This window comes from Microtus pennsylvanicus, chromosome X (assembly GCF_037038515.1).
Source record: "Microtus pennsylvanicus isolate mMicPen1 chromosome X, mMicPen1.hap1, whole genome shotgun sequence".
NCBI lineage: Eukaryota > Metazoa > Chordata > Mammalia > Rodentia > Cricetidae > Microtus > Microtus pennsylvanicus.
Genome location: NC_134601.1, coordinates 83,844,760 through 83,866,297, shown reverse-complemented (window position 1 = coordinate 83,866,297; position 21,538 = coordinate 83,844,760). Strand labels below are relative to the sequence as shown.

General features: G+C 43.5%; 2 pseudogenes; both read right to left on the bottom strand.

Moving 5' to 3' along the window:
• Window positions 1–2,038: 2,038 nt before the first annotated feature.
• Window positions 2,039–2,455, bottom strand: LOC142841129 (small ribosomal subunit protein eS26 pseudogene; annotated as a pseudogene).
• Window positions 2,456–7,236: 4,781 nt separating this feature from the next.
• On the bottom strand, window positions 7,237–20,167 carry LOC142841590 (solute carrier family 25 member 3 pseudogene; annotated as a pseudogene).
• Window positions 20,168–21,538: the final 1,371 nt, after the last annotated feature.

Below are 21,538 nucleotides of genomic sequence, written 5' to 3'. Positions count from 1 at the left end.
TTTTATCACAACACTGGAAAAGTAACTAATACATAGGGTTTCTCCTGAAACCTGGAGCTGCTCACTTCAGGCAGACTAGCCAGCTAACGAGCCTGTGGAATCCCACGTGTTTCTGCCCACTAGTGCTGCAGTGTGCCACCATCCCCAGCTTTTACAGATGGGCTTGGGGTCTGAACTCAGGTCTTCATTGGTTGCAGAGCCAACACTTTACTCAATGAACTATCTCCCATGGCTCTTGGTAAAACTGTCCCACGGTGTGACTCAAATGAATTTATGTCCTTTTTCGATGGAGTATTTGAAGCCTATGAAGGAGCCCAAGAATAGCTACTCCCAAATATGATGCTGTTATTTATACTCATTATAGTAAACGAGAGCAGAAGATTCTAGAAAAGTATAACTCTGTCTGTTTACAAAGCTCAGTGCTGCTGAAGAATATAATAATTACCTCTATACTCTTTCTTGAATTCTCTTTTTTCCTTTGAGACAGGGTTTCTCTGTGTAGACCAGGATGGCCCTGAACTCAGAAGGCATGCACCACTACTCCTGGCTTTTCTTTACATGTTCATTAAACTGATTTTGTCACAGGGAGAGAGACTGAAAACTATATACACATAGACATCCCATTGCCATACACCATTGCCTTGTTCTCAAACTTCATTCAGTGGTCCAACGAAAAGCATCCACAAGCCGGGTGATGGTGGAGCACGCCTTTAATCCCAGCAGTCGGGAGGCAGAGGCAGGCAGATCTCTGGGAGTTCGAGACCAGCCTGGTCTACAAAGCTAGTTCCAGGACAGGAACCAAAAGCCACAGAGAAACTCTGTCTCGAAAAACCAAAAAAAAAAAAAAAAAAAAAAGAAAGAAAAGAAAAGAAAAAGAAAAGCATCCACAAGCAGTTGTCCATCAATAGCGATGGTTCTCAACCTTCCCAATGCTACAGCCCGTCAGTGCAACCCTCATGCTGTGGTGACTCCCAAGCATACAACTATTTTCATAGCTGCTTCATAACTGTAATCTTGCTACTGTTGTGAACTGTATCACAAATATTCTTTGAAGATAGAGGTTTAACTGGGTCTCAACCCACAGGTTGAGAACCACTGATCTATAGGTTCAGTAGAAAGTCCTAGCCCCATTCCATGTTTCTCTAAGTTCAGTGAAGTCCCATAAAAATCCCTTTACTACACTCCCCTGAACTGTACACACACCACCCTTTCCTGCACCCCAATGGAAAATGGGGCATATGTAAGCTTCTGAACTATTCTTGATTACTTCCAAGCATATAACAAGTTTGTAAGCCTTTTCTCTTATTTGATTTGATCTCTCACTTCCTTCTAGGGAGCTTTTATATAGATTGAGTGATCAATCAACTAGTTTTCTCTGCAAAACTAGACCATGGTTCTTCATTCTTTAGTTTATTGCTTTCAGCTAGTTAGAATTTCCCGTTTGCTGCTCATCACCAATTCTATTGTGACTGGGAGCATTCCTAGGCTGTTGCTTTCTCTCGCCCCCATCATTGTGTTCCAGATCAGTTTTTTTTTAAGTATTTATTTATTATGTATACAATATTCTGTCTGTGTGTATGCCTACAGGCCAGAAGAGGGCACCAGATCTCATTACAGATGGTTGTGAGCCACCATGTGGTTGCTGGGAATTGAACTCAGGACCTTTGGAAGAGCAGGCGATGCTCTTAACCGCTGAGCCATCTCTCCAGCCCCCAGATCAGTTTTCTTAAGGATGCCTTTCTGGGCTGTGTCTCCCTGCATCCTGGGCTCCGCATCTGCCCCACTGCTCTGCAGCTGAAGGCAGAACACGTGGCTTGTTTTTCTTGGAGTGATACCCCAGCTTTACAGGGTGTTTGACAAGGAGCTATAACCTCTGATTTCCTAAATAATTATGTCACCCTCAGGTGGCTTTTGTGCTATGTCTCAGAGGTCTTCAAGATGTTCCATGTAACTAACTGTCTTTACTCCTGGAGTAGTCCTTGATTTTTAGTGTTTGATGACATTCTTTAGTCTTGTGACTGGCAGAAAATATGCCTCATTTGCTTGATTTATTATGTCTTTTTTTTTTAAAGTTTAAGTTCCTTTTTATTTTTCCAAGGTGTTTTCTTCTATCTTTATGAAGCCACTTTACATGGGCTTTGGTGGAGGTCGTGGTGCAACACCAGCAGGTCTAAATCGTGGTGGGGGTGTTCGGTTCTTCCGAGTTTCCCGAGATCGATTCCTGACTACCTTGCTATGAATAGCACAGCTCACACAGTAATGCAGCTTGACATAGAGTTTGGGGAGCACATAAGCGTCGAAGACACTTGCTTCGGATATGTCCCTGATGGCAGCTGCCTCTACAAGCCTTGTCCTTGTCCTTGGGCTCGCAGCGGGCGCAGATAGTGCAGCAAATTGGCTGCACAAGGCCGTAGCCGTTTTGGGCACGACCGTTGTTTCTCCTTTTTTTGGTCATCTTGGAGCCAAGTCCCCGATTTATTATGTCTTAGTCTTAAAAATTAGGTCCTTGCGTCTTATGGTGTTGTCCTATTTCATACACCTATTCTCTGCCCCCTCCCCTAAATGTGGACTAAGTATTTATTTCCACCTTTTCCTTGGGATCCCTTTTGTCCATTCACCAGGGTCAGATGGCTTTCACACTGGGCCAGAGGCTACAGTGTTTGTTGTCCTTCTTTTACTGAATAAGGATTTCTTTCATTTTGTAGAAGAGAGGAAGATCTGGGTAGTTTTTTGCAACTCTCCCCAAACTGTTTGTTGCTGAAAAACGGATTTAGAAGGTAGCGTGTGAGTATTGAGTGTCCTTTAACTGGTGAGTTGTCACTGCTTCTGGACTGTCTAAGTTGTGAGCTAGAAAACATGTGTATATAGTAATTCTGGTGTCTATTTAATTGTGTCAGTATATAGCTAGCAGTGTTATGAAAGTAGACACAAATACAGAAGCATCTCTAATTCTAGTCTGAAATGGAGGTGGTAGTTGGTGTTTTAAAACTTTTCTCTGACAAAAGGAAAACTGGTCATGACATTTTTTTTTTATTTTTTATTTTTTTCGTTTTTCGAGACAGGGTTTCTCTGTGGCTTTGGAGCCTGTCCTGGAACTAGCTTTGTAGACCAAGCTGGTCTCGAACTCACAGAGATCCACCTGCCTCTGCCTCCCGAGTGCTGGGATTAAAGGCGTTGGTCATGACATTTCTAACCACTGTTTTGTTTTACTTGGTGTGTAAAGTGATTTCATGGCAGCAGGGTCTCAGCCCAGATTTAGCAACCAGCATTAGGATTGTTCCTGCAAAATCATTTCTAAACAATGTACAGGTTTTCCGTTATTTTTCCTTATTGATGCTGTATCATTTTTCTCTTGTACTTTTAAATCTAGGATTCACTTGACTGAACATTTTTATAATGAGTGAGGTATTGGGTTGATTTTTTTTAATGTGGTCGATTATTTCAGCATCCTTTGCAGTTGTATGATGCTTGCACCCTTGTGAAAATGAATTCTCCAACTGTGCTTGGTGACGCTCGTGATTGTGGCAGGAGGTAGAGGCACGAGGATCAGAAGCTCGAGGTCATACTTACCTCCCTATGGAGTTCAAGGCTACCTTGACCTACATGATACCCTGTGTCAAGAGACAAGGGCGGAAAGAAGGAGAGAAAAGAGGTTTTCATATTTTCATGGCTCTCTTTCTTGGATTTTTTTTTTTTTGGTTTTTCGAGACAGGGTTTCTCTGTGGTTTTGGAGCCTGTCCTGGAACTAGCTCTTGTAGACCAGGCTGGTCTCGAACTCACAGAGATCCGCCTGCCTCTGCCTCCCAAGTGCTGGGATTAAAGGCGTGCGCCACCACCACCCGGCTTGGATTTTTTTTTTTAGCTTGTGTGATTTTTCTATGGTGTATGAGATGGCAAGAACACATAAGGAATAAGGAGAAAAGAGGCTTTCAGGATTCTGTATGCCATTCACTTTATTTTGATGCAGGACCTACAACCAGGCAGCTCCTCCTGTAGTCCTCCTAGTCTAGTTTGCAGAAAAGCAGACAGCTCAGGCCTCCTACCTAGTTCAAGATCTTAGGGCTGGGCCAGGGAGATGGATGGATCACTGGGTAAAAGTACTTGCAGTGCAAGTCTGATCACCGAATTTGGTTCCTGGAACCAACAACAGCAACATGAGCTGCATGCAGTAGCACCCACCTGGAATCCCAGCACACCTTCAGAGAGATGGAGGCAGAGACCGGAGAATCAGCCAGAAGCTTGCAGGTCAGTTAACCTGGAGAAAGCAGCCCAGTGGCAGAACTGACTCCTGAGTGCTGTTGTCCTCTGACCTCCATGTGCACTCCATGGCATCGCACTTCAACACTTGATGGGGGCAACCTTAGCCTTAGCGGGCTCCCTTTCAGTATGGGAGAATGACCCCAACCCCCCCCAAATAAGGATCCTTTCAATTACTCCATTTCCTCTCCCTTAACCTTAACATCTATATATTTGAACAAGGCTTCTTCTTCAGCGGCACCTTGACCTGTATCTTCTCATCAGCTAGACTGGAACTTTCACCCCAATAAACATATGCCCCCCAACATATTAGCCGCTACCAATAGCCAAATCTTCCCAGCTCATTTGACAGGTCCATAAAGGATAAAAGACACATAACTAAGCCTATCCTTTCGATATGATCAAAGGGTTAATGACTGATGTTGGCACAGGAATAAGGGTCTAACTGCATCCTCTGTGCACTCTTATTCCTTATCTGAGACATACAAGAAATCCTTGATGAAGTTTCTCGGTGTCTAACAAGAATCTAAGAGTGGGACTGGAGGGCTGACTCAGAGGTTAAGAGCACTTGCTGCTCTTTCAGAGAATCTAGCTTTAGTTCCTTGCTGGAGACCAGCTTTGGCAGGGGGTGGGGGTAAGGGCTCAGGTCCCCTGCCAGTTCCTAGCACCTGCAACTGCCTGCAACTCTAAGTCCAAGAGTTCTAGGGGGTCCAACACACTCTTTTGGCGTCTGCAGGCACTGGGCACTCATGTGGCACATATACGTATATACAAGCAAAACACTCATGCACATACAATAAATATTTAAAAAGAAAAAAAAAGAGTCTAGTATCAGGTAGGGGTTGATTTTTTTGTCAGGGATCACTCTTCAAAATAGAAGCGTCCTGAATTACTTGACTACAGAAAAGGGGACTTGGACTCTTTGGGGGGAAAGCAGTAGAGTGTTTTTCTGTAAGTCATTCTGGCTGGGTCAGGTTACAGAAACAGAGTTGGCTGTATTTCAAAAACTGGAAGAGGTTATCAGAATTCTGGAACAAATGGTTTTAGAACTCATCCTGAGCGACTGTCTCATGCCAGCTGTCACCACTTTTTTTTTTCGTTTCAATACAGGGTTTCTCTATGTAATAGTCCCGGTTGTCCTGGAACTCACTCTGTACACCGCCTGCCTCTGCCTCCCAAGTGCTGGGATTAAAGGCATGCACCACCCAACTGTATTACCCAGCCAGCTGTCACCACTTTGATAAGTCCTTCTCTAGTCCACCATCCAGATTTATCAAACCACCAAGCCTGTACTATCCCCGATGTGTGAATTCAGATACCTGCCTCTGATTCAAAGACTGCCACTTGATAACGATGTCTTACTTCAGCAGCAAGTGGCCAGAATGATCTCAGTGCCACCTAGCCTCCGCCACCACCTCCTTTTCTATAAAATTGTCCCTCTGTTCCTTTTACACAGACAAAAAGGCTGAAAATATTATGTCATGTAAATGAGGAGTGTGGCCAGGCAGTGGTGGCGCACGCCTTTAATCCCAGCACTTGGGAAGCAGAGGCAAGCAGATCCCTGTGAGTTTGAGGCCAGCTTGGTCTATAGGCTTCAAAGCTGAGAAACCCTGTCTCTAAAAACAAAACAGAACAAAACAAAAAAAAGTGAGGAGTATGTCCTCAGAAATGGGCCTTCCAGGCAGCAAGGCCCCAAACAGAGAGAGCTGCAGGCAAGGGCATACTCGGCTTCCGCGGCGTCCAGGGCCTAGAAGCTGCTGGGAACTGGTACAATGCATAAGTCATGTACTGACTAGGCTCACTGTCCTGCGGAATTTTCCAGATGCTTTTTTTTCCCCTCGAGACAGGTTTCCTCTATAGCTTTGGAGCCTGTTCTGGAACTTGCTCGTAGACCAAGCTGGCCTGGAATTTACAGAGATCCATCTGTTTCTGCTTTCCAAGTGCTGGGATTAAAGGCGTGCGCCACCACCTCCAGATGCTTTTTTTATCTTAAGATGTGCTTGAGATGTACCTAGCCCAGCTCAAACCACAAAATTTATAGTGCCTTTTATCCCAGCTTGGTAATACCAACCAACTTGGGGCTTTCTTTAATTTTTATTTTATGTGCGTTGGCATTTTGCCATGGGTATCAGGTCCCCTGGATCCTAGAGTTACAGACAGTTGTGAACTGCTGTGTGGGTGCTGGAAATTGAACTCAGGTCCTGTGGAAGAGCAGCCAATGTTTTTAACCGCTGAGACATCTCTTCAGCCCAACTTGGGGCTTTTTTGTGGCACACTTCTCCCTCACTACGGGATCTTAAAAGAACACCCTTTGCTTTCCCTGGGTAGCCTAAAGCACTACCTCAGACCATACTGTGCCACTGGCTTGAATAAACCTTTTGTCTGAAAGTCCCTCCTTTGGCCCATAGTGATGCATAGCTGAGCATTTGTTGACATAAAACAATACAGTTTGCTGAATCACTTGCCTCTTCCTCTCATGACAAAATTTCTCTGCAGCATGCTCTGTTTGAGCTTCAGTTCAGCTATTGCTTTCATGCACGCTTGTACTGTGTTATCAACTAAGCGAGTGTAGTAGTTTCAATTCTTTGTGACACGAAGTGTTTGCAGTATCTTCGCCAGGCAGAAAAGAAACCTGGTCTTTTTCTTATAAGAAAGCAAAACAAACTCCCCATCCATGAGTTTTGTTCATAAAATTGCAGCAATTCCGCAATATCTTTTTTTTAGGATTTATTTTTTCCAAGGGGGGACACATGCATGCATGTGCATGCATGTATGCTCGCATATGCTCACAGAAACTGGAAAAATAAGTCAGCTGCCCCGAAGTTGGAGTTACAGGCAGATGTGAGCTGCCATGTGGGCACTGGGAACCTAACCTGTTAGAGCAGCTGGTCCTCTTCCCTGCTGAGCCATCCCACCAAGCCCAATGATTCAGTAACATCTTTAGACTCCTTTCCTAATTCTACTTTGGATATATATATATTTTTTGAGTGGATGGGTTTATTTAGCAGTAAGTTTGAAACTCTTGCTTTAAGCAAGGGTACTACAGTAATTATATCAGGAACAGACAATTTCCTACGTTGTCAAATATATAAAAGTTCCTTTGCATTTTCTTCAACACTGATCAACAAGCAGATTCAGTCCATGTTTCTCTGATGTACTATCTACTCAGTTAACCCAGGCTTCTTTTTCAGAGACTCTGGCATCTCAGGTGGAGGAGGGCCAGAGAACCTGAAGGAGACCTTCACGGAGTCGTGGATGAACCACTGCAGTGCAGTCAGAGTGCCAATCATGATGATTTGGGCAAAGAGGCCCCTTCCACACACCTGGTGCAGAGAGGAAATAAACGTGAATGGGTGGAAGAGCGCCTCCTCCCCAAGCAGTGCTCTTCCTTAGGGGGAAGCCATCTTACCTCTGCAGGACCTGGGAAGCCTGAAGGAGACCTTGAGGCCCTTCCACACACCTCTGAAGCCCAATCTCTGCAGGACCTGGGATGCCGTGCTCCCCTTCTCTTTATTCAGCACAGAGACCACAGAATCAGCAGGGTGAGAAACAATTGCACAGAAGACTCCAGCTATGTAACCTGCCACAAATGTCACAACCAGCCGCTCTGCCTTTGTACATTCACTTCGGGTCTTAGGAACCACAAATTTGTACAATGCTTCAACAGTACGTTCAAAGCAGGCGAACTTCATCATGCTGTATGGGATCTGTCTCATCCACAGAGGAGCCACACCTTTGTAGAACGCATTCAAGCCTTCTTCCTTATACATTTTGGGAACAGCCTCCCTCAATGTGTTGGCATAGCCAGGCTGGGTTTGGATCCGAACTTTAGCAGCTTCCATAGGAGCCAGGGCAATGTCAGCAAAGAATTCAGCGCTGGCAGAAGCAGCTAAATATAGTGATGTGCGCCACAGATAGGTGTTTTCCTCATCAAGCATGTTGCTGTACAAGGCTTTGAAGACTTCGTAAAACCCGAACTTGCATAGCCGATAAAAGTTGGGGCCCATCCTTTCGCCAAACCACGAACACCATCTTCTTTCAGGGTGACGGAGAAGCCATTAAATATGCCCTTGTACTTCTGAGGGTCCACCTGCATGCTGCATTTTACTAAATCCAGGGGAACAACAGCAGTGTGTGCCAGCCCACAACTTAAGACTCCACCAAAGCCACACAGTGCATAATACTTCATGGAGCCAAATTCACGACTGTACTCTTCCACGGCGGCAGCAGCAGGTAGGTGGCGGCAGCAGGTAGGTGGCGGGAATGCCGGGTCGGGCCCTGGGGGCTGCGGGGACCCGAGAGGCCATCTTGCACCAGCTGCAGTTGCGGTGCGTTGAAGGGGTTCGCCGGGGCCAGGTGCGCCACGGACGAGAACTTCCTCCTAAGATGGCAAACACTCAACCGCTCGCTCAGATGGCGAACACTCAACCGCTCGCTCGGCAAGGCTTCGGCTCACAGAGGCCGAATTACTTTTGATATTTTTACTACAGCTGAGGTTTCTTAATCTACTAAAATCTTGACCCATCTCCAAGATCACCATTAGGGTTGGAATCAGTTTTGTCCAAACTCCTGTTAATTTTGATATTTTTTTTCCTATGAGAAGGTGGATGGAACACACAACTCAAGTGCTCCATCACTACATTCAATGCCCTAAAACCCCAGTGTTGCTATTTCAATCAGCACTCCCATGGATCAGGAGGTATAACGCCACTGCTAGTGTTTGTAATTCAGCGGCAGAGTGCTTTACTAGCATGACTGAGGTCTTAGGTTCAGTCCCCAGTAGTAGCAAAAAAAGAAAAAAGAGAAGTTTGATTCATAATTAAACTTGATAGTTAAAATTACTCCTTCATTGAAACATGGGCTGAGAGATGGATACTGTGCTGTTAGGTGGCATGAAAATATTAGCGTCCTTGCGCAGCGTCCTTGCGCGTCGTCCTCCTAGCGCGTCCTGCTTTTAGGTGAGCAGACATAGTGTTGCTAGCCACAAGATTCCTGAGGCAGACATGTTGACCCACTGAGTCGTCTTCCTGGCTCCTGGATAGACTTTTTAACCTTGTCTTTCTGAACGCCTTTGTTTTTTATGACTGGTCTTCATGATAATACTGTTTTGTCTAAAATATGCTTTATCTGCCAAAAAGGGCCAGAATGGAAGAATAATTGAGGATCAAATGATTATTAATAATTTTATTCAGACTATACAATGAGAAATAAAAGTTGCGGTAATTTTTTGTTTGCTTTGTTTTAAGAGACAAGGTTTCTTGGTTTAGCCTGGCTGCCCTGGAATTGGCTCTGTAGACCAGACTGTCCTGGAATTCAGAGATCTCCCAGCCTCTGCCTCTTGAGTTTTAGGTTGAATTTAAGGTTTTCATCACCATGTCTAGGTGCAGTCATTTTTTTTTTGCAGTCACTTTTTTTAATACTAAAGTCCTTAAAGATACATTTAAATATGTAACTGTAAATAAAAACATTTATGATAAAATATACCACAAACAATTCAGAAGAACTCTAACTTTCATTGCATATAAACAATAAAGCCCTAGTCATTATGGTTTGAAAGAGTTAAGAGGAAAAATAGGTAATTAAGCAAAAGATATGACTAGATGAGACTTAGTGAAGAAAAAGGATCCCAAAGGGAAGGCAAGATACAACAGTAGTCCTGAATGCTTTCATCTCTTGAACTGGGATAAAATTCAGCAAACCATGGTGTGCTTGCAAGGAAAAGGTGCCTTTGTGGTGCTGGGGGGGCAGTGAATCATCACTTTCTTTTTGGCTAGATGTTTTGGCTTCCTGCAGGCAGCCCTTCCCCCTCCAAACTTCCCTTTGTGCTTGTTTGGCCACATTTTTTTGCCCTGGCTTCCCTTTAGCCGCTTTGATTTCTTTGTTTTTGGTGCCAGCGAAATTTCTTCTCTACACTTTGAGGCTTCTTACACATTATTAATGCGCTCTTGTTTGCGCAGGATTTCTACTCTGAGTTGGTTTGCTTAAGTTCACAATAACGGCCAATGCCCTCCAGTTTATTATTTTTTTATAGCATACAACTTGTTTCCAAGTAGTAAGGAAATAAACAAAGTTCATCACATGTAAAATAAAATCATTCATGAAGTCTTTTGGAAATTAATTTTTCAAATTAGCAAATAAAGCAATGGGTTTTATTGCAGCATTTGCATCCGTCATTATAGTGACATCCTTGCTGCTATTCCTTTATGCATGGCCTTTCTCTGCAATTTGTAACAGATAAAAACAATGTTTCCATGACTGTGCTCATAACACAAGTCTATGCATGTGATAACATGCAATGCTAATGGGCTTGGGTATTGTTCTTCATTTATGGGAAATGTAATTTCCCGAGAAAGTCTGTGTGATGTGTGCAAGTTGGCTATATTGTCTTTGTCTTATACTCATAATGTTCTAGCACGCCATGTAAAAAGTGGAATCATCAAGGTAAAAGAAAACAGTCTGAATATAAGAGCGTGAATATAGGAGAGTAAGAGTTTGCAGATAATAAGGAGGAAAAAAAAAACAAAAAGGAAAACTGTCCTGTTCTGTCAGAGCAACAACTAAAAGAAGATTAGTGAGGGCTGAGGATTTAGCTCAGCGGTAGTGGTTGCTAGCTAGACTGTGGATTGTGTCCTCAGCTCCAGGTTGGAGAATGGGGGGAGACAAAATACCAAGAAGATTAGTAAAAGAAACTGACTACAAGATGAGACCCACTGCCTGGGGGATGATTCCCAAATTCCACTTTTTGGATAAAAGAAAGAACAGAACTTATAAATGAAACAAGCACTGAAGTAAATGGCAAAAATTATTCCAGCATTCTATGTGTTTTATGAGAAGAAAACAACCCTAGGTTCTCATTATTAATTAAATAATTTGCCAGGTGGAAAAATGAGGATATAGAATAAAAAAATTAGAATGTATTGATACACAGGAGTTAAGTACACATTCTGATTAAAAAGAGAATAAAATAGTGTATTGAACAAGTTTTTACATAAATATTTCAAAACAAAAATGTTAAAATAAGCACAGTGATTTATGAAGGTGCACATAGCAAAAACATTCAAATTGCTCAAATTATATCAAAAAGTCAATATCAGAAGAAGGAATGTGCTAATATGTAGAAACGTTTCTATCAAAATTAAGTTTTTAGTATTTTAAAATAGAGTAGCCGGGCAGCGGTGGTGGTGCATTCCGTTAATTCTGGCACTCAGGAGTCAGAGACGGACGGATCTCTGTGAGTTTGAGGCCAGCCAGGACTGTTACACGGAGAAACCCTGTCTCGAAAAACCAACCAATCAAACAAACAAACAAAAAATAGAGTATTCCAACTTTAAGTTGTTTTAGGGATAATTTAAGGAACCTACAAACAAAAACTAAAGTAAATAATCAAAAAATAAAAACAAACCAAAACCAAAAAGGAAACAAGCATGGTGGTAGGAAGAAAGAGAGAAGGAAGGTGGAAATGTTGACACCAGTTTTCAAATTATTTCAACAAAAGAAAAGAAATGGCCAGGCATAATGGTGCCTTCCCACAGTCCCAGCACTTGGGAGCTAGAGACAGGAGAAGCATTGCAATCAAGGCCAGCCTGGTGGCTATAGTGAGCTCCAGCCCAGCCAGAACTACATAGTGTTACCTTTTCTGGGGGTGTGGAAACAAGCATCTATTTTCTCCAGACAGGGCAACAACAGTCCATCGGGGGGGGGGGGAGAAAAAGAAAAGAATTCCATTTGAGTCCAGTTTAGTGAACCATTGAGTTTACTAAGCTAATTTACAGGAGCATTGATGAGGGGTTATTTACAGGAATGTAAATAACAGTCTCTCCATTACCGAAAAGTCACACCCCTGCATAGATGATAGCCTTCTGAAAGCTGCATGGATGGAGTTCCCCCTTCAGCCCAACCTCCACCTCCTATTTCCTCTAGCATCTGAGACCACAGGCAGCTGGCCCGATTGCAGGCAGTTTAGGGTGTGATGCTGGCTGGAGCAGAGGTTGAATGACCTTCCCCCTCCTTCACTGAAGGAATGTCTCCTCCCATTATAATCATAGCTAACCTGATTCAGGAAGGCAATGGCCATGTCATGGTGGAGGACAGTGTGGTCCATCCACAACAGGCATCCAAACCAAAATGGCACAAAACGAGAAACCTCCAAGCTAACATCCTTATTTTGGTTTTTCTAGACAGGGTTTCTCTGTGGCTTTGGAGCCTGTCCTGGAACTAGCTCTTGTAGACCAGGCTGGTCTTGAACTCACAGAGATCCGCCTGCCTCTGCCTCCCGAGTGCTGGGATTAAAGGAGTGCGCCACCACCGCCTGGCTAACATCCTTATTTTGAACACAACATGTATAACCCTCAGTGAAACACTAGTAACTATATCCAACAACATTAACAAGACTATTCAGCACAGTCAAGTAAGAGTGATCTCACGGATGCAATGATGCTTCAACATAAAGTCATTTGTTACCATAGTGAAAGGCAAAAGTTTCCAGTAGAGAAAGGATAAGCTCTCTATACAAACTGGTACAGAATGTGCAAGGTGATAAAGGCCACATATAACAATCCTACAGCCGACACTAATAAATACTGAATGGAAGGAGCTTTCTCAGATCTGGAACTAGACAGGCATTCCAACTTACAGCACGTTTATTCAGCAGACATATTAACCAGAGCAGTTAGGCAAGAAAAATTAATACGAGGCACCCAACTGGAAGACAGGATGGGTTGTTACCACTGCTCGCATGCAATGCTTGACATAGCATTACATGGCACACCCCAAAGACTCCACCTAGAAATTATGATATTACAACTCGATGTTTGGTTGGAAGCTTCAAATTCAGTAAAACTGCACGATACACAATCTGCATTAAATGCCACTTGCTGTCTGTGGTGGGTTCCCCGACCATGTTGGCTGCAGCCTGGCCTGCAAGTGCTGCCGGTGGATCCTGTCCTGATCTTGCTCAACACTTTCACCATTCTCATCCTGCTGGTGGCTGACTACAGGCAGACATCTTGAGCGTCACCTCCAAATGTCCTTGATTTGGTGGAGATGCTTCAAAGAGGAGAGCTCCTAGTCAGATGGCTGCCAGAGCCTTGGAGACATTTTCTACAGATTCATCCCAACCTGGCCATCTGTTTCATTCTCTCTTTCTCTGCACTCTGTGGTCCCCAAATGATTGCTTTCTTGAGAGTGACTGGAGGCCTCCTGGCCCCGGTTTCTGCTGGGCTCCAGATCACTTCCCTGATAATCTACACTGTGAAGGACACACGGACCTTCAGCTTTTTTCCTATTTCAGTAAGAGATTCTTAATGTCATTGATTGACAGAGCAGCGTGGTGGGGGCCATTTGGAAAGATAAGGCCCACATGGCAGCGTGAGGGTCCCTTATTATCATTTTAGAGAAAAGGATAAGTCCCACACCACATGACTGATGGACTGACTTACTTGCTGTCTCATCCTGACTGGCAGTGGGGAAAGAAGTGAGCCTATTAGCCTGGGGCCTATAAACTGAAGCAGCTATGAGGGTGGAGAGAACAAGAATCTAGAAAAGCAAGTTATTGGAAGAATGTTGCAAAATAGCATGGCCCTGGCTAACATTCCTGAGTTTGGTTTCTCTCAGACAGCTGCTAGAATACCATAGGTGGTTCATTTTCAAAGGTGCATCAAGCTTTAAGTCCAGCTACAAAGGAGCAGAAAACACTAGTCCCTGCCATCACCTTCTCATCATTTTCAAAAGTGCATCAAGCTTTAAGTCCAGCTACAAAGGAGCAGAAAACACTAGTCCCTGCCATTACCTTCTCATCCCTGCTGGGCTAGCTATTCTCTACCCCCAAACTCTGCTAACCTACACCAGCCACCACCACCACCACCACCTAGAAGTGGAGAGAATTAAATTACTCAGAGGTAAGCTTGCCTGCAAGGTTATGCATCTGATAAGCTTTCAAATAAACAAGATGTAAAATGTAGAGATGAACCCACACACACCTTTTGGTTGAGGAAAAAAAAAACAAATGCGAGGCAGGGAAAAATAATACTTAGATGAAATGTTACGAGTGTGTCCTCCTGAGGGAAGGTCATGTGCTAGGGTGTATAAACTTCACGCACTCGGTCAGCTCACCTGCCATTCCAGACTGAGGCAAAGTCATAAAGTAAACCACTTTGTTTTCACTTCTCTGTGTTTCCAGCACTCTTTCCTCCCTTTTTTTTTATTAGTTCTTTTTCTTACAATGTATTTTGATCATATTCACCCCTACTCCACATTCCTTTTAGATCTATTCCCCCAATCTTACCCACCCAACTTTGTTCTTGTAAAACCATTCGGTAATCTTTTTTTCCCCCTTGAGACAGGGTTTCTCTGTGTAGCCTTGACTGTCTTGGAACTCACTCTGTAGAGCTGGCTGGCCTAGAACTCTTCTTCTGCCTCCTGAGTGCTGCGATTAAAGGCATGTGCTACCACTGCCCGGCCCAGTATCCTTATTCTAAAGTGAATACCATTATTTCTCACAACAGGTGAAAGGGTGGGCACAGCTGTCATCCTGGTAACTGTTGTCTCTGGACAAGAGTGGCATCCTCATCAATGGGACCTTGTGTGTGGTTGGGGGAGTGTGTGTTTTAAGACAGAGTTGCACTGCGTTGCCCTAGTGGTCCCGGAACTCACTCTGTAGACTAGGCTGACCTCAAACTGAGACAACTGCCTGCCTCTTCCTCCTGAGTGCTGGCATTAAAGCTGTGCACCACTACTGCCTGGCCAGTCTCAAATTTTGAAGGAGAAAGATTCTGTGCAAGAGAGGTCCTTCCTTAGTTGCCTTCAAGCCTGCTAACATGTGTCTAGCTAAATAGTATTCTCCCCTCAAAAGTTGAGACCCTAAAATTATTTAGAATATGGACATCAAGTCAATCTAGCTGCTTCCAGCTGACACTGGGATTATAAAGGGGTTTAGGGTCTCCAGTCCTGCTGACTTCCAGGCATTGGAGGATGATCTGGGAACTCAGATAGATGAAATTGGATTGTTGTAGGACCATCTGAGTATGGATCAACTGTAAATGTGAGGAAATAAAATTTGAACAGAAGTTGAGCACACAAGGTCCAGAACTGAGTACATTGGCTATTAAGACTGTAACAGATTTAACCCATTTTACTATGAAGATCCAGAGATACGATTATGAAGCAAGCAAAGGATGGTGCTGGTGAACACTTATATCTCTGAGTGTATGGCTTTGGCTGAGTAGCCATGAGCATCCTGATTGGATGTCATCTTTTCTGCTGCTGTCCCCTAACTACAAGGATAACCTCCAGGACATCACAACTCCAACTCCAGGGCATCCAACCCCTTCCTCTCCCTTCTGTGGCAGCCACACACATGAGCCACTTATTCACACGCATACATATATGAATGAAGTTAAAGTACTGAAATGAATTTTTAAAATGCTTCTTAAATAGTGTTGTAATTTCATATTCTCTATGTTTTGTGTAATTAAAAAGACTTGCTTTTGTTTGCTAGTGCTTTTGTTTTGTAATGTGCTATTATTTCCTTATATAAAATCTACATTTAGATTGCATCTGTAAAAGAATATGAACATGAGTCTTAATAATGTACCAAAAATATATTGCTGTTTGTTAAAGTTTTGAGTTATTTAAAGGAAAAGACTGGTTCCTAACTATGTATCAGTTGTGAAAATTTCTAGTTACTATTCTGAACAATTGTTATTTTGCAAAGTTCATGTTAACTTGTTATAACTTGTAGGGCTTGTATTCTAACATGTCAAAGCATGTTACAGTAGAAGGCCTTAGTTACTAGTGAGATGCCAAAGTAAATTTTCCTTTCACCGTTGTGTAGAGGTGAGAATGTGGGAAGATGATCTTTTTAACATATCTGTGTATTTTGCATCTCTATACATCAGGCAAGAATTCTATTGTTGTGATGAAGTCATTCAGTGAGGTGTTAGGATGGTCCTCATTGCAATTCATTCTTTGAGCTCTGGGCTTCTTAAGCTCCTTAAACTCAGGAAGTAAACAACTCTCTGGAGACCTGGGGCATCTAAATCTACAGAATCCCTGCTGACTTCAACCCATTTAGAGAACTCTGAATATACAAGCATACTTCATTTTCTTTTGATTTAACTTGTACTTTCCAAATAGCAATTTTTTTTAAAGTTGAACATCTGTTAGCCCTGTGCCCCGGGGAAGCCTTACCTGCTGGCACTATTTCTGTGGCATTACGTTCACTTCTTATTCTTGTACCATGTTCTTAAATTCTCATGGTATTTAAAACTTTCTCCTATCTGCCTAGGTGGTGCAAGGTGAGCTATTTTTAAAATTATATAATGATAGTTTTTCCATACCGTGAACTCTGTATGACTGTGAACTTAATAAGTGAACTAAATGAACATGTGGCTGATTGTAGTGTAGATCTTCCCACATCTGTCCATTTCTCAGGCTTCCTATTCCCTGATACACAGCGATATTAAATTAGGGCGATCTGTAGTCTTCCAGTAGCCTTTGTGTTCAAGTGAAAAGACACACATCTTTAAACTAAAAGCAAGAAGTGATTAGGATTAGTGGGGAAGGCATGTCAAAATCTGAGATAGGGTCTTTATGAATTCTAGACCAGCCTAGTCTACAGAGTGAGTTCCAGGACAGCTAGAGCTACATTAGGGAAACCCTGTCTCAAAAGGAAAAAAAAAAAAGATCTGAGATAGGTATGGAGGGATGACTCAGCTGGTGAAGTTGCTTGCCAGGCAAGCTTGAGAACCTGACTTCAATCCCCAGTACTTGCAACACACACACAAAAACATGAAGAAAAAAAAAAGATGTTTGGCACCAGGAGCGGTAGCTCATACCCGTGCCGCGCACACCACCGCGCCCCCGTGTCTGCGCTCTGTGCGCTGACACCCAGTTGGCGATCTTTGGGCAAGGGGCTGGAGGTTAAAATACACAGACACACACAGACAGAGAGACAGCGACAGAGGTCATCCTTGAATTCCCCAAGAATGCCCCCTCTATCGTGTTCAGGGGCAGATTATATAGAGATAGCCACGCCCCAGCCAAACCCACCAGAAGCCACTCTGCTGTCAACAGGAACTCCTGAAGGTCTCGTGCTCAGAGCAGCTGTGCAGGCACTCAGATTAGGGAATTCAGGATCTGGGGTCTCACTGCTCCAAACATACCTGCACTTAGCAAGCTGGGGCAGGCAGATTTCCATGAGCACAAGGCCAGCTTGGACTACAATGTAAACCTCAGGCAAGCCTGGGCTGCAGAATTGAAAGCCTGTTGCAAAGAAATAGCAACACCAAAAAGGATTTTTGAACATATTAGTGCTTTGCAATGAACACATTAATGATAGCAAAGTGAAATGTTTACTTATATTGTCAATAAAATATGAAGAAACATTTATAGGTTGGGATATAAAATTGAACTAGCTACAACATATCCTTAATATAAAACTAATCTAGAGTAAGATCCTAGGTGCCTTAAAAAAAAAATCGATATGAGCGGAGGTTAGGAAAAAAAAGAAAAAAAATCAAAACAACAACCAAACAAAAGCCATAATCTTCATAACATGATTGATTTTTGTTTGCTTTTCTTTATTCTTTATTTTGATGCAGGATGTCACTAGGCTGCCCAGGCTGGCCTTGAACTCTCTCTCTGTAGCGAACAGATCTTGAATTTGGAGTCTTCCTGCCTCCCATCCTAAGTAGCCACCCACACTGTCAGTTTTCTGATGCTGAGACACTGTCACAGTCATTTTAACTTTTATCACCCTTGATGTCAGAACCAGCCGTCAGGCATGAACCTGAGGCAAAGGCCCCCTGACAACAGAAAGACTGACACATGGAAGGCCTAGACAATCATTGCCAAATTTTAACAGTAAAGGATGCTTTTATTATCATACATATATCATCCAGACATGATGTCCTTGCTGCTTTGGAACTGTGTTTCCAGTAAACATGAGACTTGCCTATATTGAGTTTTCAGTGTTCTTTGTAAGTTCTAAATGTACTCAACATGTCCTCTCAAATATGTTCTTCCAGTCTATAACCTGTCTTTTTGCATGCAAACGTTTTATGAAGTGTTTTGTATTGTGACAGTCATATAACATTAAATTACCATTTTAACTCATTCAAATTGTTGTATGGCTATTACTATTATAGTCATGTCAAGAACTTTTTCAGTATCCCAAATTGTAACTCTCCATGAAACAATCTCTGCCAAATTTGTCTACCCCAGACTCAAGTAACCACTGCTCTCTTTTCTGTGTCTTGATTTGACTGTGCTAGGCCTAGAACGTGTGCAATGTTCATTCCTTTGTGCCTGGCGTACTGCATTGAGGATTCTCTCTTCAGTACTCATTTGTGCAGCAAGCATCACAGTGCCTCCACAGCAGTCAGACTGCTTCTGGGCGCTCCTTTTCTCACTTCTACCAAAGTCTCCTTCTCTTCCTCACTTTTTAGCTCTTCTCATGGCTTTTAAGTTCTTAGATCCCAAGAAGGGCCCTTTGGCACACACCTAAGTTGTATTTTCCTTTTGGTGCCACAGCTATAAGAAATGGCAAAACTGGCACACATCTTTAATCCCAGCACTCAGGAGGCAGAGTTAGGCACATCTCTGTGAGTTCGAGGCCAGCCTGGTCTACAGAGCAAGTCCAGTAGAGCGGGGGCTGTTACACACAGAAACTTTGTCTCGAAAAACAATACAAGGCCGGGAGGTGGTGGCGCACGCCTTTAATCCCAGCACTCGGGAGGCAGAGGCAGGCGGATCTCTGTGAGTTCAAGGCCAGCCTGGTCTACAAGAGCTAGTTCCAGGACAGGCTCCAAAGCGTCAGAGAAACTCTGTCTCGAAAAACCAAAAAAAAAAAAAAAAAAGAAAAACAAGACAAGACAAAACAAAAAAAATAAAAAGAAAGAAATGACAAACCAACACCTCTATCTCTTCCTTTCTTTTATCAAACATACCTGCCAAATCAGAGTCTAACAAGGAGAATTTGTCTGCTTTTCCTGTAATTCCTCCTTTACACTAACAGGCTCCAGTCCCTGCCTCAGAAGCATTTCTTCTACATAGCAGCAGCCAGACAACCTCCAAAGGTGCTTGCAACTTTTCTGTTCAATTTCTAGTCTCAAAGATGAAAATTGACTCTAAATCTTCACTGTTCTCAGGGCATCTCCACAGTCACACATTAGATTTCACTCATCAGACAAGCATGCCACCCCAAACCACAGAGATGATGACTGCCTTCCTGGGCTTCCTCTGACACCCCAACTCCCGGTGTCTCTGAATTAGGTACTTATTTTATCACTCCTACCAGGAGCCATGCAACCACTGCCCTAGCAAAAGGGCACACTAGCAAGTACCCCATGTGCTGGGAGGTGGGGTAGGGCTTGGGAGTGAGGATTCTGCTGTATGGAATTCTCTTCTCAGACGAGCCCCCCCCCCCCCAAGCTTGCTCAGCCTCCATTGCATGCCTTGCTGTCTATAAACAGGACCATGCAATAGCTCCTCCCCAACTTATCCTTGGTTCTGTCAAGTCCCTGTGGGGTCACCAAATTTGTTGTGACAAACTTTTCCTGGGGGGATGCAACCAAAGTCCGACACGGTGATCCAGTTATGAGCTTTAAATTGGGGTTTCTAACAGGAGTATGGGGGAGTGGTTAGTTAAGGGATTTCAAAAGTAGTGAATCCCTCAGGAAAGGTGCATCTCTGGAGCTCTGCAAAAGTTGCAAGAGCTCATCCAGACAGCCAGGCTAGTCAGTCTCCTCCAACAGCTGTTTACTGATTCCGTAAAGCTGGGGAGAAGCCTTTCAGAGTCTTGCAAGTTTCTTTTTGCAAATGACCCCTATGAAGCTCTCTCCCTCCTGGAGGCAATGTTTCAGTTTTCAGGAAACTGCCACAAACCTACAGGAGCAAGCAGTATGGTCGGCATCACGAGAGTGGGACGGTTGATGGGAGCTAAGTGGCTAATATTCATGTCCTTCAACTAGACAGTTCAGAGACAGAGTCCATAAGGTCACTCAGAACACCCTTAAGGTTTCCTAATTTATTTGTAGCAGGGGCCAGGTTAAGCACTCGTTCTTGTGTAGCTAGAATGCTGGCGTTTGTGCTGGCTGTCACCACAAAGGCCGCTGAGCAGAGACAGGAATTGAATCTTCAAGATGCGCTTTACCAAAGAGCCAGCAGTCCGAGAAGGTAGATCTTGAAAGCAAAAAAATCAAAACAAAAGAACCCTGATCTGTCCGGAGCACACGCTGAAGGAGGCAGGTAAAGGGGAAGAAAGGAGGCAGTCATTTCGGAGCTTAGTCTTACCCCTCTGCTCAAGTGTCCAGCCATATTTCTAAGACTTGTCTTGATATCATCCCTGGCATTCTTTTTTCTCATTCTGTGGCTTTCTAGGCTCAGACACATTTTTTTTTTCTCTCATTCTGTGGATTGCTGGGCTCAGACACATGGACAAACGCCGAATCTAGTTAGTTTTTGCTGATAGCATATGACAGGACAAGACAGTGCAGCGGTTTCTCCACCTTGGGTTCTTGCTGAGGCCATTTCAGTTTTAACTTGAATTTCTCTCCTTGATGGAGAATCCTGTAGAAAATCAGCCGACTCTATTCTAGGAACCCGAGGTCAAGATGCCCCAGCCAATTTGTCGTAGCTTCTGTTCAACCACCTGCGGCTGCCAAATGAGAGACCAGGGTACAGATTTTGTTTTCAGAAGCCTTTTGCTCTAAATAATCAGGGCTACACTTATGTCCTGAATACCTGAGTGTAGCCTAACTGGCTGGAATAAAGAATTTCAGCTGGAAGCTGAGTGGTGGTAGCACATGCCTTTAATTCCAGCAGAGGAATCCAGGCAGAGGCGAGTGGATCTCTGTGAGTTCGAGGTCCTGGTCTACAAGAGCTAGTTCCAGGACAAGCTCCAAAGCTACAGAGAAACCCTGTCCCCCCCACCACCACCACCAAAATGTAGTAATTTCAGCTGGCTATGAATTGTCTGAGTGGTCATCTCTGGGGTCATTCCTGTAAAAGTTAACCTGTATTCCTCCAGGGGCATCTGTCCTAGGAGAGGGGAGTTAACTAGAACAAATGGTTAACACTATATAAGTTAGTCCATTAACATATACATGCAAATTCCTTCCTATAATCTAAAGTACAATGTGCCCATACAATATAGAATGTAAAGGGTCCCAATCCATCCCTCTTGTCCCCTATCATTTATGTTGACTTTGCTTCCTTTAACACTTCTCTATACTTCATTGTGTGCTCAAAATAAGCCCCAAACAAACTATCTCAAAGCATTTTT